Here is a 12,760-nt window from a genome sequence, read left to right as displayed (position 1 = left end):
CTGTTCATCCTTTCTTTATACTTTCGATAGTATACAAATATTGTCTCCTTTTTTAAAAAAAAATATTCCTTTATCTATTTGAGAGAAAGAGAGATAGTGACAGCGATAGCAAGAGAGAGCACAAGCAGGGAGGGAGGAAGAGGCAGGCTCCCATTGAGCAGGAAGATGGACCTGGGCTTTGATCCCAGGACTGGGATTATAACCTGAGCTAAAGGCAGATGCTTAAAAGACTGCCCCCCCCCAGATACCTCCAAATATTGTCTTTTTTTTAAAAAAAAAATTCTTTCACACAGTCTCAATGTCCTTTTATAATAGGTCTTCCATATCTCCTACTCAATCCTTTCCACTTGCACCACTCATTCAGACATAATTACCTCTCACCTGAACTTTTCAGATGGCTTCTTTATTTATATTATATTTAAGCATAGTTGACACAAAATGTCACATTAACTTCAGATGTACAACTTCATGATTTGACAAGTTTATACATCATGCTCTGTTCACTGGAAGGGCAACTACCATCTGTCCTGTTACATTGTCATTACAGCATCATTGATCATGTTCTTCATGCTCTGCTTTTTATTCCCATGAGTTACTCATTCCATAACTGGAGACCTGTACTGAGATCTCTTGTTAAAAAAAAAAAAAAAGATTTATTTATTTTAGAAAGAAAACATATAGGCAGAGGGAGAGGGAGAAAGGATCTTCAAGCAGACTCCCCACTGAGCAAGGAGCTCAGTGCGGGGCTCGATCCCAGGACCCTGAGGTCATGACCTGAGCTGAATTCAAGAGTTAGCCACTTAACCAACCAAGCTACCCAGGTATCCCAAGATCACTTCTTAACCAATTCTGTTGTCTTCATTTGCTCTTTACTGCAATTTATTATGCACAGTTGGATTAATTTTCCTAACACACACCAGTATCAGCTGGCAAAGAGAAGCACCTAATAATAACTTCTTGAGTGGTTTCATATGTTACCTGAGCAACCTCTTCAAACTTAAAGGGAATTATAGTCTACCATTTTAATGACCAGATTAAAGTAATTTTCACATTTTCTGATTTCTTTAGAGATGGAAAATTGGTGACCATTAAACAGAGTGCACATTGGCAAAATCTAAAATAGTCAAATCAAGAAACCATAATGTCCTTTGAGAGCAAACCTAATAATAATAAATTATATTCACCTTTTATTAATTTAGAATGAGCCCTTCACATGTGCCATTTGATTTAGTTCTTCTTTCCATTGTTTATTATTTCAATAAGAAAGAAATTGTTAACATTTCTGATCACAGCAGAGAGGACCTCATGTTTTTCCTCAGCAACAAAATGTAATAAAATTAGTTGTTCAGATTATGTCATTTTAATAAGTTTGAAATTTTTGTTCAAACAATAACCATGCCATGCAGGAATAATCAAGTTATATCTGGATTCAAATATTAATGATAATGTAGTTTTCTAGTTAGTCATTACTTTTCAAAAGCAGCATGGAATAAACTCAAGCTCAAGAAGAGGATACTTTTACTTCTTTATAATGCGTAGGCTCAATGTAAAGAATGAAAGAAGACAGTCTTTTTTTTTTTTTAAAGATTTTATTTATTTATTTGACAGAGATCACAAGCAGGCAGAGAGAGAGGAGAAAGCAGGGTCCCCGCGGAGCAGAGAACCCGATTTGGGGTTTGATCCCAGGACCCTGGGTTCATGACCTGAGCTGAAGGCAGAGGCTTTAACCCACTGAGCCACCCAGACACCCATACAAGACAGTCTTAACAAAAAAGGATTCTTAAAATTTTTTAATGGGAAATTTAAAAAACTTTTTAAAGGAAAGTGTTTGTAGTATCCCAGAAACTCAATTTGTATGTGTCTACCTGGAGGAGGAGTTTTTTGAAGGGTAATTGGAAGGAAGGAGGTTGGTAAATACTAAAATAATTTCAATTAAATTGATTTTATCTACACAGTGCTCTTTCATGATATAATTTATTAATCGGAGAATTGCAATAGGAAATTCTCGGGTCCTTGAAACTGCTTTTTAGTCCATGAAGAAACCTGGACAAGTTTATTATCCATTTAATTGTGTTTCCTGATGGGAAAGCATGTTTCCTGAATTCTCAAGAATATCGTGAGAAAAAATGTATTTGAGATACCCCTGCAAGGAACATTTTAGACAGCATTTTTTTAACTTGGGAAAAAATAATTGACTCCCAAAAAATGTTAATCAGCTGTGTGCTTTTGTTCATTAGTTGAAGTATAAGACTAATTCATTTTCATTTAGGGTGGTTATTAAACAGAGACAGATTCTGCTGATTTAACTGGCAAATGCATGATAACATGTCATAAACTTTTGATGCACAGAAACAGTAGGCAGCAGATGTTTTAAAAAAGTGAAACCACAAATTCTAACCAACAACAATTTAAAGGGTTGAGTCCTCCTCTGGGAAGAAATTGAGACAGCATTTTCGGAATCTCCCTGGCCCCCAACACTGCAAAAAAAATTTTAAGTATGAAATTTCATAGATACCAAAACAAACAAATAATTCTCTTCTCAATTCTAAGGGAATTTCAGTAAAACTTCAAAAATCAGCAATGGGCCATGCTTAAGTTAGGGGATCAGGTAGGGGGTTGTAGGTATTAAACAATTGCAGTTTTTCTCACTTATGTATAAACCACACTGGGTGCATGTAAAGATAAAGTAAAAGGGTAAGGAGGGCTGGAGCCATTGGTATGACGTGGAAGAGATGGCTGCCTTTGATGCCATGTTGACAACAAAGAAGAAGAGAGTTACGTTCTGGCTTGGGTTGTTGAGTTTTGTTTGGAAATTGCCATTCTGATTCTCTAAGTGAGCAGAAGCCTGGGTTTAGGTGCCTCTGGGTAATGGAAGGAAGTTTTACTTCCCAAACAAATGCATAAATTGATATAACTGGTGGTTTTCATCCTTTGACTGAAATATGAAGAGGGGATATTTTGATTGCTTGTCTTACAGAGCTAGGTTTGTTGGCTTGAAGGTATGTTACAGAAGTGTAAGATAGAGATAGTTACAGGAAAGTGACAGCATCAGTATTCTGCTCATCTCCACAAATCCAGAAGGGTTAAAGATCAGGACATCTGGGTGGCTCAGTCAGTTAAGCATCTGCCTTTGGTCCTGGGATCAAGTCCTGCATCGGACTCCCTGCTCAGGAGAGAGCCTGCTTCTCTCTCTCCCTCTGCCTGCCAGTCCCTCTGCTTGTGCTCTCTCTTGCTCTCTGCCAAATAAATAAATAATATCTTAAAAGAAAAAAAGAAAAAGAAGTTTTAAAGTTCTGAAGCTGAGGGAGTGTTTTCTTGCCTTCTTTGTGCTGTTTATGGGCTCTTCCGTGATTGGAGACCACATAGCACACAGAAAAGGACCGAGATGAATTCCTCCCACCACAGATCTATAAAATGGTCTCATCCCCTCTTGGAAATGTAAAGGAACAAATGAAGCAATGGCCACACAGACTTGGCCTGGAAACTAGAAAAGAAGCATTGACTTTCCAGAGGGCTTGAGCAGCCATGACGCTCAGGTGGTTTAAGTGTACTGTTGAGTTTAAGGACAGACAGAAGAGCATTCTGCAGACTTATTCTAGGCACAGATGTGGCCTTACTCTAGAGATCCACTGAAATATTTGGGGATTGGGACTGCTTAGTAGGTAAGATTACCCACAAGCAAGTACATAGAGACTCATGCCCATCAATTTTGAATAAAAAAGTAAAAAAAAAAAGTAAATTTTTCTCTATTCACTGATGAAACCCAAAGCACTCAGATTTCCCCATTCTCTAGAGTTAGCAGTTCTGTATCCTAACCTTCTCCCTGTATGATACACATCAAGCAAATCTGCTGCTGCTCCCCTCAGTAGCCACCATCCACTATTCTCCATGGTGAATCCTAACAGTGTTTGCAATTTATCTGAGCAGAGTAGATAAGCGACATTTTTCTAAACCTAGTTCGGATCACTTCTCTTCAACACACACTGCCTTGGCAAAAATGAAAGGGCCAAACAAACAAACAAATAAAACAGTTTTTCCAATGTTCAGCTTGATTGGAATTGCCACTTTTCTGAAGAGGAATTTCAGAGGCATCTTTGGCCCCTCTCTTTCCTGGATTTGGACATCTCTTCATTGATCATGTCCTATTGATACTACTTCCTAAGTATTATTGATTATGTCTCTTTTTAAAACCCAGGTGTAACTCCATCAGCTTAGGCCTTATACTCCCTTGTGCTGATTCCTCTATTGCTTTCCTAATTGGGCACCACGTTTTCAGCATTCCTTTCCTATGAATCACATACTTTATTTTATAAAAGTCCAAAATGGGTTACTGCGTCACTCCATTTCTCTAATTAGATCAAAGCTTTGGTTTTGAACATTCAAAGTCTTCATAACATCTGCAGAATAAACCCAATCTTGTCACTTATGCCAAAGCCATACAAATAGCATTTTGTTCTCTGAGTTCCCAGATTTAGAGTAGAGTTTGAAACATAACACTTTGTAATTATGGATGAATTCAAAAGAGCGGATGTCCTACAAAGTCTACCCCCTTGTTTCTTTTACTACCTACTTCCCTTTTTCTATACGGCAGCTCCCTTAATCCCCATGTGAAGCCATGTGATTTGGGTACCTCTCCTTATAAAATAGTCAACACATGTTAAAAAACAATTATGTTCCAAAATGGAAAGAACAGATTATACAGATTATTAAATGGTTAATAGTGCTAAGCTTATAAATAAAGCTACCACTTATTTTGCCAGCAAAACAAAATAAAACAAAACAATGGGTTTATTTGGGAATAGTAGAGAACTATAATCTGGGAGAAGCAAGCTCAACAAAACCATAGGTAAGTCCAAAGAATAAAAGTCCACTTGTTCATAGAGGAAAGAGGAACTAGGGAAGACAGTTATAAACAAAAAAGGCCATTGGAATAAACTGGGAAACGGGAGCACAGTGGCTTTTTATTGGCTGAGTCATGATAGTCTCTCATTAGCGAGGCTGTTGTCTGTTGCCAAGGAAGAGGAAAAACTTCCTTCCTCCTGCTGGGATAGTAAAGCAGTATCTAAAGTAATATGGACTTGCAAGGCATATCTCTCATGCTGGGTCTGCAAGCTCCCCTTGCTGTCCTCCCAACTCCTTTCTAAATGGGGTTTCCTTTTGTTAATTTTCACAATAATGTATTCTAACATATTCATAAGTATAGACAAGTAGATAGAGGATAGATTAGATAGATAGATAGATATTGATAGAAGAAAGGAAGGAAAGGAAAAAGAGAGCAAGAAAGGCGAGTTGTGTTGACCATTTAATTCTTACTACCACTAATTTGAGTGTGTTGAACTATTGGGCCTTGTTGTGGAATCTTATATTTGTATATCATTTTGTCAAGCATATTAGGAAAACATGGAAACAGATTTATGCTGCTTTGATGGAACTAATATGTTTCAATTTTTAATTTTTAAAATTTTTAATTTTTAAAAGATTTTATTTGTTGTTTGTTTGTTTATTTATTTATTTGACAGAGCAGGTGTGTGAGCAGTGTGGGGGTTGTTAGGAACAGAGAAGAAGGGAGGGAGAGGGGGAAAGAGTCCCAAGCAGACCCCATTCTGAGCATGGGTCCCGATGCAGGGCTCAATCCCTGAGATCATGATCTGAACCAAAACCGGACTTGGATGCTTGATGGATGGAACCATCCCAGCACCCCTAAACTAAGGTACTTGTTAAGACTAAAAAGGTTACTTGATGTGATATTACTTTAAGGGATAAATTTAGAAAGAAGTTTCAGTGGAAGGAACACTAGCTTGAAAGCAAATGTTTTAGTCGTCTTTGGTACTTATTTTCTCTGAGAACTTGACAAATTACTATATGTTTTTTATTATCTGATTTTATTAATAACAAATTGTTATTTTTTAAACTACTACTTGAGCCTCAATTGCTTAACAGGTGAAATAAAAGTATTAACATCCACACCATCTTCTGATGCTTCCTAGTTTGATAAAATGGAGATCAAATCAGATAAGGAAAGCAAAATATCCTGAAAACTATAAAACACTATGGAAATGTATTATTCTCTCCATTCATTTAGCCATTTAATAGATAAATTAAAACATATTTATTTAGCATATTAACAAATAGTATTCCCCAGAGCTTTCAGAAGTTTCTTAGACATCCATGACAATGTGGAAATTTATTTTTTATAATGCTCTTCTGGGAATTTTATTATGAGGAAATAATTATTGAGCACATTTCCTTTCTTTGTCTTCTCTCCGGGAGCAAGATGCAGTAAAGGTTATGTTAATGTATATTGAAAGCAAACATTTTAAAAATGGAATACCTTAAATCCACATGAAATGAAAATCCTTTAGAAACTGGTATGTTTTGTTAAACGCTTTATTGCTATGTTCCTATCAATCAATGTGTTTCTCCAGATTTGATGTTTTTCTTCAAGGAAAGCTCACAGTTACACATTTGAATACATTTGTTTTATTCTAAATATTTTTAAAGAGTATAAAAAATTAAACTTTTAAGTTCTCCTTCACTTGGAGAATTTAATTTATGGCGAAGAGTGGTGAAACATAACTATCTAAATGTGTTCTCACCACTACTTGCTCTACTTTCAAACGTGTTTGTCTCTCATGGTCACTTGGATTATTGCATTCTGACTGATGCATACTTTATGGGAAATCAAGGGTTAAATCACATCTGGTAAATCAGTTGCCTTTTGAAATCCTCTGACCAGAAGTGTCTATCTGCTTGAGTTAGTACATATAAAATTGAAAATCACAAGTATATTTAAGTTTCTTATAGTGCTATGAACAATCCAAAGTGTTGGTATGTATCAGAGCAGGCATTATTGTGGCCGTTTCACAGATAGCTCTTCCTTGTCATCTAGATGCTGGTCTGACAGGTTCTCAAAATAGCACAAGAGAATTTCAGAGGGCAATGAGTCAGATTTCCCAGAGTCTTTTTGGTAACAGGCCGCTATTCACTAGCTGTGTGACCTTGAATTAATTCACTTCTTTAAAACACATAGATTAGAAGATGATTGCTAAGGTCTCCTTCAATTTTAAAAATTTACCTACTAATTAAATTGTAAATCTTATTCAATATGATAAAATCAAATATGCTCTCATGGCTATACGTGTTCCAGTGAAAATTTTGAGTAAAACATCAAACTCAATCCCATGGCACTCAATATTCTTTAAAAACAGCTTCTTGAAGTGCCTGGTGGCACTAAGCGTTAAGCAACCACCTTTGGCTCAGGTCATGATCCTGCAGTCCTGGAATGGAGTCCCACTTCAGGCTTAGCAGGGAGCCTGATGTGGGGATTGATCCCAGGACCCTGAGATCATGACCTGAGCCAAAGACAGAGGCTTATGCCACTGAGCCACCCAGGCGCCCCTGTGATACATTTTCAAGTTAAGTTGCTGATATCTGTACCCTTCACCCCTGAACACTTCAGGATGTATATCATTAACTAGGGTTCAATGTTGTTTATGGTTTTTCTTTTTTTAGTTTAAATTGCCATGCAGTGAATTGCATAAATCTTAAGTGTACCATGTGATACATTTTGATAAATATGAATACCTATACAGCCCAAAGATTTGTCATGATAAAGAATATCGTCATCCCTCCAAAAAGTTTTCTTGTGTCCCTTCCTGGTCAATCCTTTTGCATACCTCCCAAAGACAACTACTGTTTTAATTATTTTTCATACCAGAGATTAGCTTTACCTGTTATAGAACTTCATATAAACAAAACAATAAAGTATGTACATTTCTAGGTATGGTATCTTTTGCTCATCAAATTTTTTCAAGTACATCATTGTTGTATGTGTTGGTAGTTTGTTCCTTCCTTTTGCTTACTAGCATTCCATTGGCTGGGTACACCAGAGTTTATCTACTTTTTCTCATGAACACTTGGGCTGCTTCCAGTTTTTGTCTAACATAAATAAAGCCACTCACTACGAACATTCGTTTTAGGTCTTTGTAAACATATGTTTTAATTTCTATTTAGTGACTATCTGGGAGCAGGACTGCAGAGTTATAGGGTCAAGTGTATGTCTGGTTTTATGAGAATCTATCAAAAGTTCACCTAAGATTTTTGTACCATTTTACACTCCAACTAACAGGGTTTGAGAATTCTAATATAATATACTCACAAACACTTTATGTTGTGTCTTTTAAAATTTTAGGCATTCTAATAGGTGTGTAGTCCCCTCTTACTGTGATCTTAATTTCTCTGAGGACTAAAATGTAGGTGACCTCTCCAGAAATATATAAGCCTTTGTTAGATATGTAATTTGTGAATATTTTCCTCTGAGATTTGGCCTGCTTTTTCATTTTTATTGTGTTTTTTGATGAACAAAGTTTTTTTTTTTTTTTTTTTAAATTCTGATGAAGAGTAATTTATTCATCATAAAAATAAAATATTTTTTCAGGGCACCTGGGTGGCTCAGTAGGTTAAGCCTCTGCCTTCGGCTCAGGTCATGATCTCAGGGTCCTGGGATCGAGCCCCACATCGAGCTCTCTGCTCAGCAGGGAGCCTGCCTCCCCACCTCCCTCTGCCTGCCTCTCTACCTTCTTGTGATCTCTCTCTCTGTCATAAATAAAGAAAATCTTAAAAAAATTTTTTTTTCTTTTATGGTTATTGATTATTGTGGCCTTTTAAGAAACCTTTGCTTTCTTCCAATCTTAAAGACCTTCTGTTTTCTTCTAAAAACATCATTACTCTTTTGCCTTTTATGTTTATGGTATCTAATACAGTTATCCAGTTCTTCCAGCACCATTTATAGAAAAGACTTTCCTTTCCCTGATGCATTGCTTTAATGCCTTCGTAGACTCTGATACGGGTGGACCTGTTTCAGGGCTCTTTATTGTTTCTGATTTATGTCAGGATTATTCTGCCTTGATTATTGCGTGTTTATGGAAGGTGTTGAAGTAAGGTTACATAAATGCTTTTCTTCTTTTTAAAGATTATTTTGTCAGGCTGCCTGGCTGGCTCAGTTGCATGGGCATCTGACTCTTGATTTCAGCTCAGGTCATGATCTCAGGGTTGTGGGATCAAGCCCCGGGTCAGGCTCCACACTCTGCAGGGAGTCTGCTTGGGGTTTTCCCTCTTCCTTTTCCTTTCCCCTTTCCCCTTCCCTCTGGTGCTCTCTCTCTCTCGCTCACTCTCTATTGCTCTAAATGAATAAATAAACCTTTTTAAAAAAAATATTGTTTGCTTATCCTAGGTCCTTTGAATTTCCATGTAAATTTTAGAATCAGATTATCAGTTTCTACTAAAAAAGCCTGATGGGATTATGATGGTTTATCTCATATATAATTAATTTCTGAAAGATTGATACTTGAGCAGTATTGAATCTTCCCATTCATGGACATAGTATTTTTCTTCATTTGTCTCAGAAGAATGAGTGGTCATTACATCTATTTTTAAAAATGAATGAGTAATGAAAGTGGAAGGCACAATAGGGCAACAGCAGGGGAAATGGGTAGAGAAAGGGAAAGTTAGAAAATGTTGGTGAGGCTTCTATGATGTGTTTAGACCATACCCAATTCTTGTGGAACCAATGTTCAAAGACCTTGAGAAAGCTCTATAATCAGAGTACTTTAGGTACAATGGAAAGCCAAATCTGCATGGCAGTAACGATTTTGTTATGTAAGTGGCATATCATAGCAACTCTATGTGTATGTGGTTCATATGTAAGATAAAGGAATGATGAGTAAAATAAAATTTCTAGAAACTAATTCTAGTCTTATCCTTAAAAAAAATGCTAAGATTATACTTACAATTAGGTTTCTGTTTGGAAGTTAATGTAATTATCTCATACCCGCTGCTATTATAGCAAAACCAGATCTACTGCTGGGTTGACTAATGAGGAACAATGCTGGTCAATGAAGGTACTGACTGAACTGAATTCCCTTCCTGATATTTCTGTTTCCTACAATATACTAAATCATGAGGATACATTGTGTTACTAACACTATATATCAGTTGAAGTTTTTATTATCTCTGTAAGCCTGGTAATGGAAGTTTATTAAGATAACTTAATATAAAGAAAACCAACATTTTTGAAGTGGAAAAATGACTTCATAGTGGTTTCAAATTATTTACAAGATAGTCTTTAACTAATAAAGTTAAGTGAATTGAGCAACAACCAACATATCAGTAATGCTCTCTGTTCTCTGAGTTTCCACTATCTCTCTCTCTCTCTCTCTCTCTCTCTCTCTCACACACACACACACACACACACACACGAACTTTAAAGAAATCAATTTAACAGAATACTAGTGCAGAAAGTTTAAGTGGTTTGGCTGACTCACAAAGTAAATGTAATTGGTATTAGGACTTTCTGGATTTAATACAACGTATTTCTATATACTCTACAGCTTCCTGAGTAATCTTAGCAGGTGGTTAAAAGGAAATGTGTGAATGCTTATATCGGCCACCCTCTTCTGTATTGCTATATTAATTGGATTTTAAAATTTTCACTACTACAGAGACCATGTCTAATCCAAACCCAGAAAAGCTTTATCAGGTTTTCTGGGATAAGGTTTCTTTTTAACTAAACATTCTAAAATTATAAGTTAGCAGTAGAATGCTAAAGCACTACAATTTTTTGTAAATTGTTTAGAATCAGCTTCTAGAAGTCAAGTGGGACCTCCCATTCTTCACATGAATGCTTTGTCCCAACTCTTAAGCAGGTTTTCTATCTGTATCTGTATTCCATTCTAATCCTTTCCATGTGTGTAATAGAAGCACAGCATCCTTGAAAATGTAGAGATATTCTAACATTACTTGATTTAATATGCCCTTTAGCTTCTGTTCGGTGAATTTGTCTTTTATTGATCATTCCTCACATCACATAATGATTTGTTCCATTTACCATACTAAAGGAGTGAAAAATACAAGGTTATATATTTTCTTCTCTAGACTCTGCATGAAATGCTACATTAAAAAAAAAAAAAAACCATGAAATCTGTGGCTTCTTTTAGGTGTTATAATATCTGTCCACTTTTTTCTTTTATAATAATAATTCTGAAAAAGAACTTTGAAATCAGCTGTCTAGCCTCCTCTTTTCACACATAGGAAACTGAAAACCAGAGATATGTGGTAACTCACATAGATAATTAATACTTAGCTCAAGTTACAATTCAGCTGGGTCCTCTGGCTTCTGGCTTCTAAAGCAACATCGCTTCCATGACAGGAGAAAGAGCAACTGTCTTTTACTGTCAAAAGGGGTAAGCAGCCATCAAGAGGATCACAACGATACCAGTCTGGTACCAAACACACTCCTCCCTGATCCCTTGTATGACAGCAACCTTACCAGTGTCAACTACCCGAGCCAAAATATTAACTCATCTTCTGTCATGTGGTCCTGCATATCAGTAAAGCTTAGCAAGAGTCAACTATCCCCATAGTCTGTATAGATACTCTCTCTGCTTTGTTTCTCAAAAGCCTGATAATATCATACCAGCTAGTGAATTCTCCTCCACCACTATTGCATCCCAGTTCACCAGTGCAAGGTTTAACCATGACTTTGCCATCTTCTACGAGTGGCTGCGTCCATGTACCATCAACGTTTGGGATCTGACTGCCCACCAACTGGTAAATGGTCGAGTTCCAAAATTTCATCCTACTATCTGTGTTCTTGAACTATTAGTAATATGAAATTCTACAGAGTTGGATTCCTGGGGAATAATCTTAAGATCAACACCCACGGAAGGAAAGATAAAAAGCAGGAGGACTAAGCAGCAAGAGTAGTTGATTTCGTTTCCATGAGGGCCTCAGGTAATTCTGTGGAGTGCTCTGAAGTCAGGATAAGGGAACTGGCATTTATACCCCCACATCAGTTAATTATTAGATGAGGTCACCTGGAAGGAAGGGTGTCTCTTCAGCTGAGGCAATTCTGCAGGGGTTGACACCTAAACATTTTCTTCCAGCAGTGGGTGAATGGATCTTTCATTCCTGAAGGGCAAGTGCATGGTGCATCACAGTGGCCACCATACTTCCTTTGAAAATTCACAATGTATCATTTTTATATCATTTTTATCTATTTATTTATATTAGCCTACCTATTAGCTGGAAGGCACCTTGAAGATAAGATGGTGACCTTTTCAATTTTTATCTGCTTGGTAATGTCAGTTGTTCAGTTCTATATTTGTGTTATTATGCTGCATGAATGCATGGCCTTTTCTCTTTCCTAAAATCTTTCTACTAAATCAAGCATTTCTACTGATACAAGGGCAAACTTGCCAACAATTGGTTTATGTGGCCCTTTTTTTTCTTCTTCTAAATATATATATATATATATTTAAGTAAGGGCTTGAAATCACAGCCCTGAGACCAAGCCTTGAGCTGAGATCAAGAGTCAGATGCTTAACTGTCTGATAAGACACCTGTCTCACTCAGGTGCCCCTCTTTTTTCTTCTTTTGCTGGTTATCTTGTACTCTGCTTTAAAGATACAGCTGTGCTATCCAGTTCTTCTTCCATCCTTGCTCAGCTCTGGCTATATCCAGAAATCCCTCCCTTGTTTTCTATTCTGTTACCACTTACCCTGTACTGAGTCTCTTGCGAGAAACTAGTCTTGCTCTGAGTCACATCATCCAAAATATTATACTTAGTAGAGTCATCCATACAGAACATGGTCAATAAATACATGTTAAGACAGTTTATAAAGTTTTAAATATTTTACTTTTAATAGATGTCTAAAGTTTCTATTAGCTCATTTTATTCTGTGCATGTGTGTCTGTAAATTAT

Source organism: Mustela erminea, chromosome 3, assembly GCF_009829155.1.
Source record: "Mustela erminea isolate mMusErm1 chromosome 3, mMusErm1.Pri, whole genome shotgun sequence".
NCBI classification, from domain to species: Eukaryota; Metazoa; Chordata; class Mammalia; order Carnivora; family Mustelidae; genus Mustela; species Mustela erminea.
Note: the sequence above shows the minus strand (reverse complement) of the source record.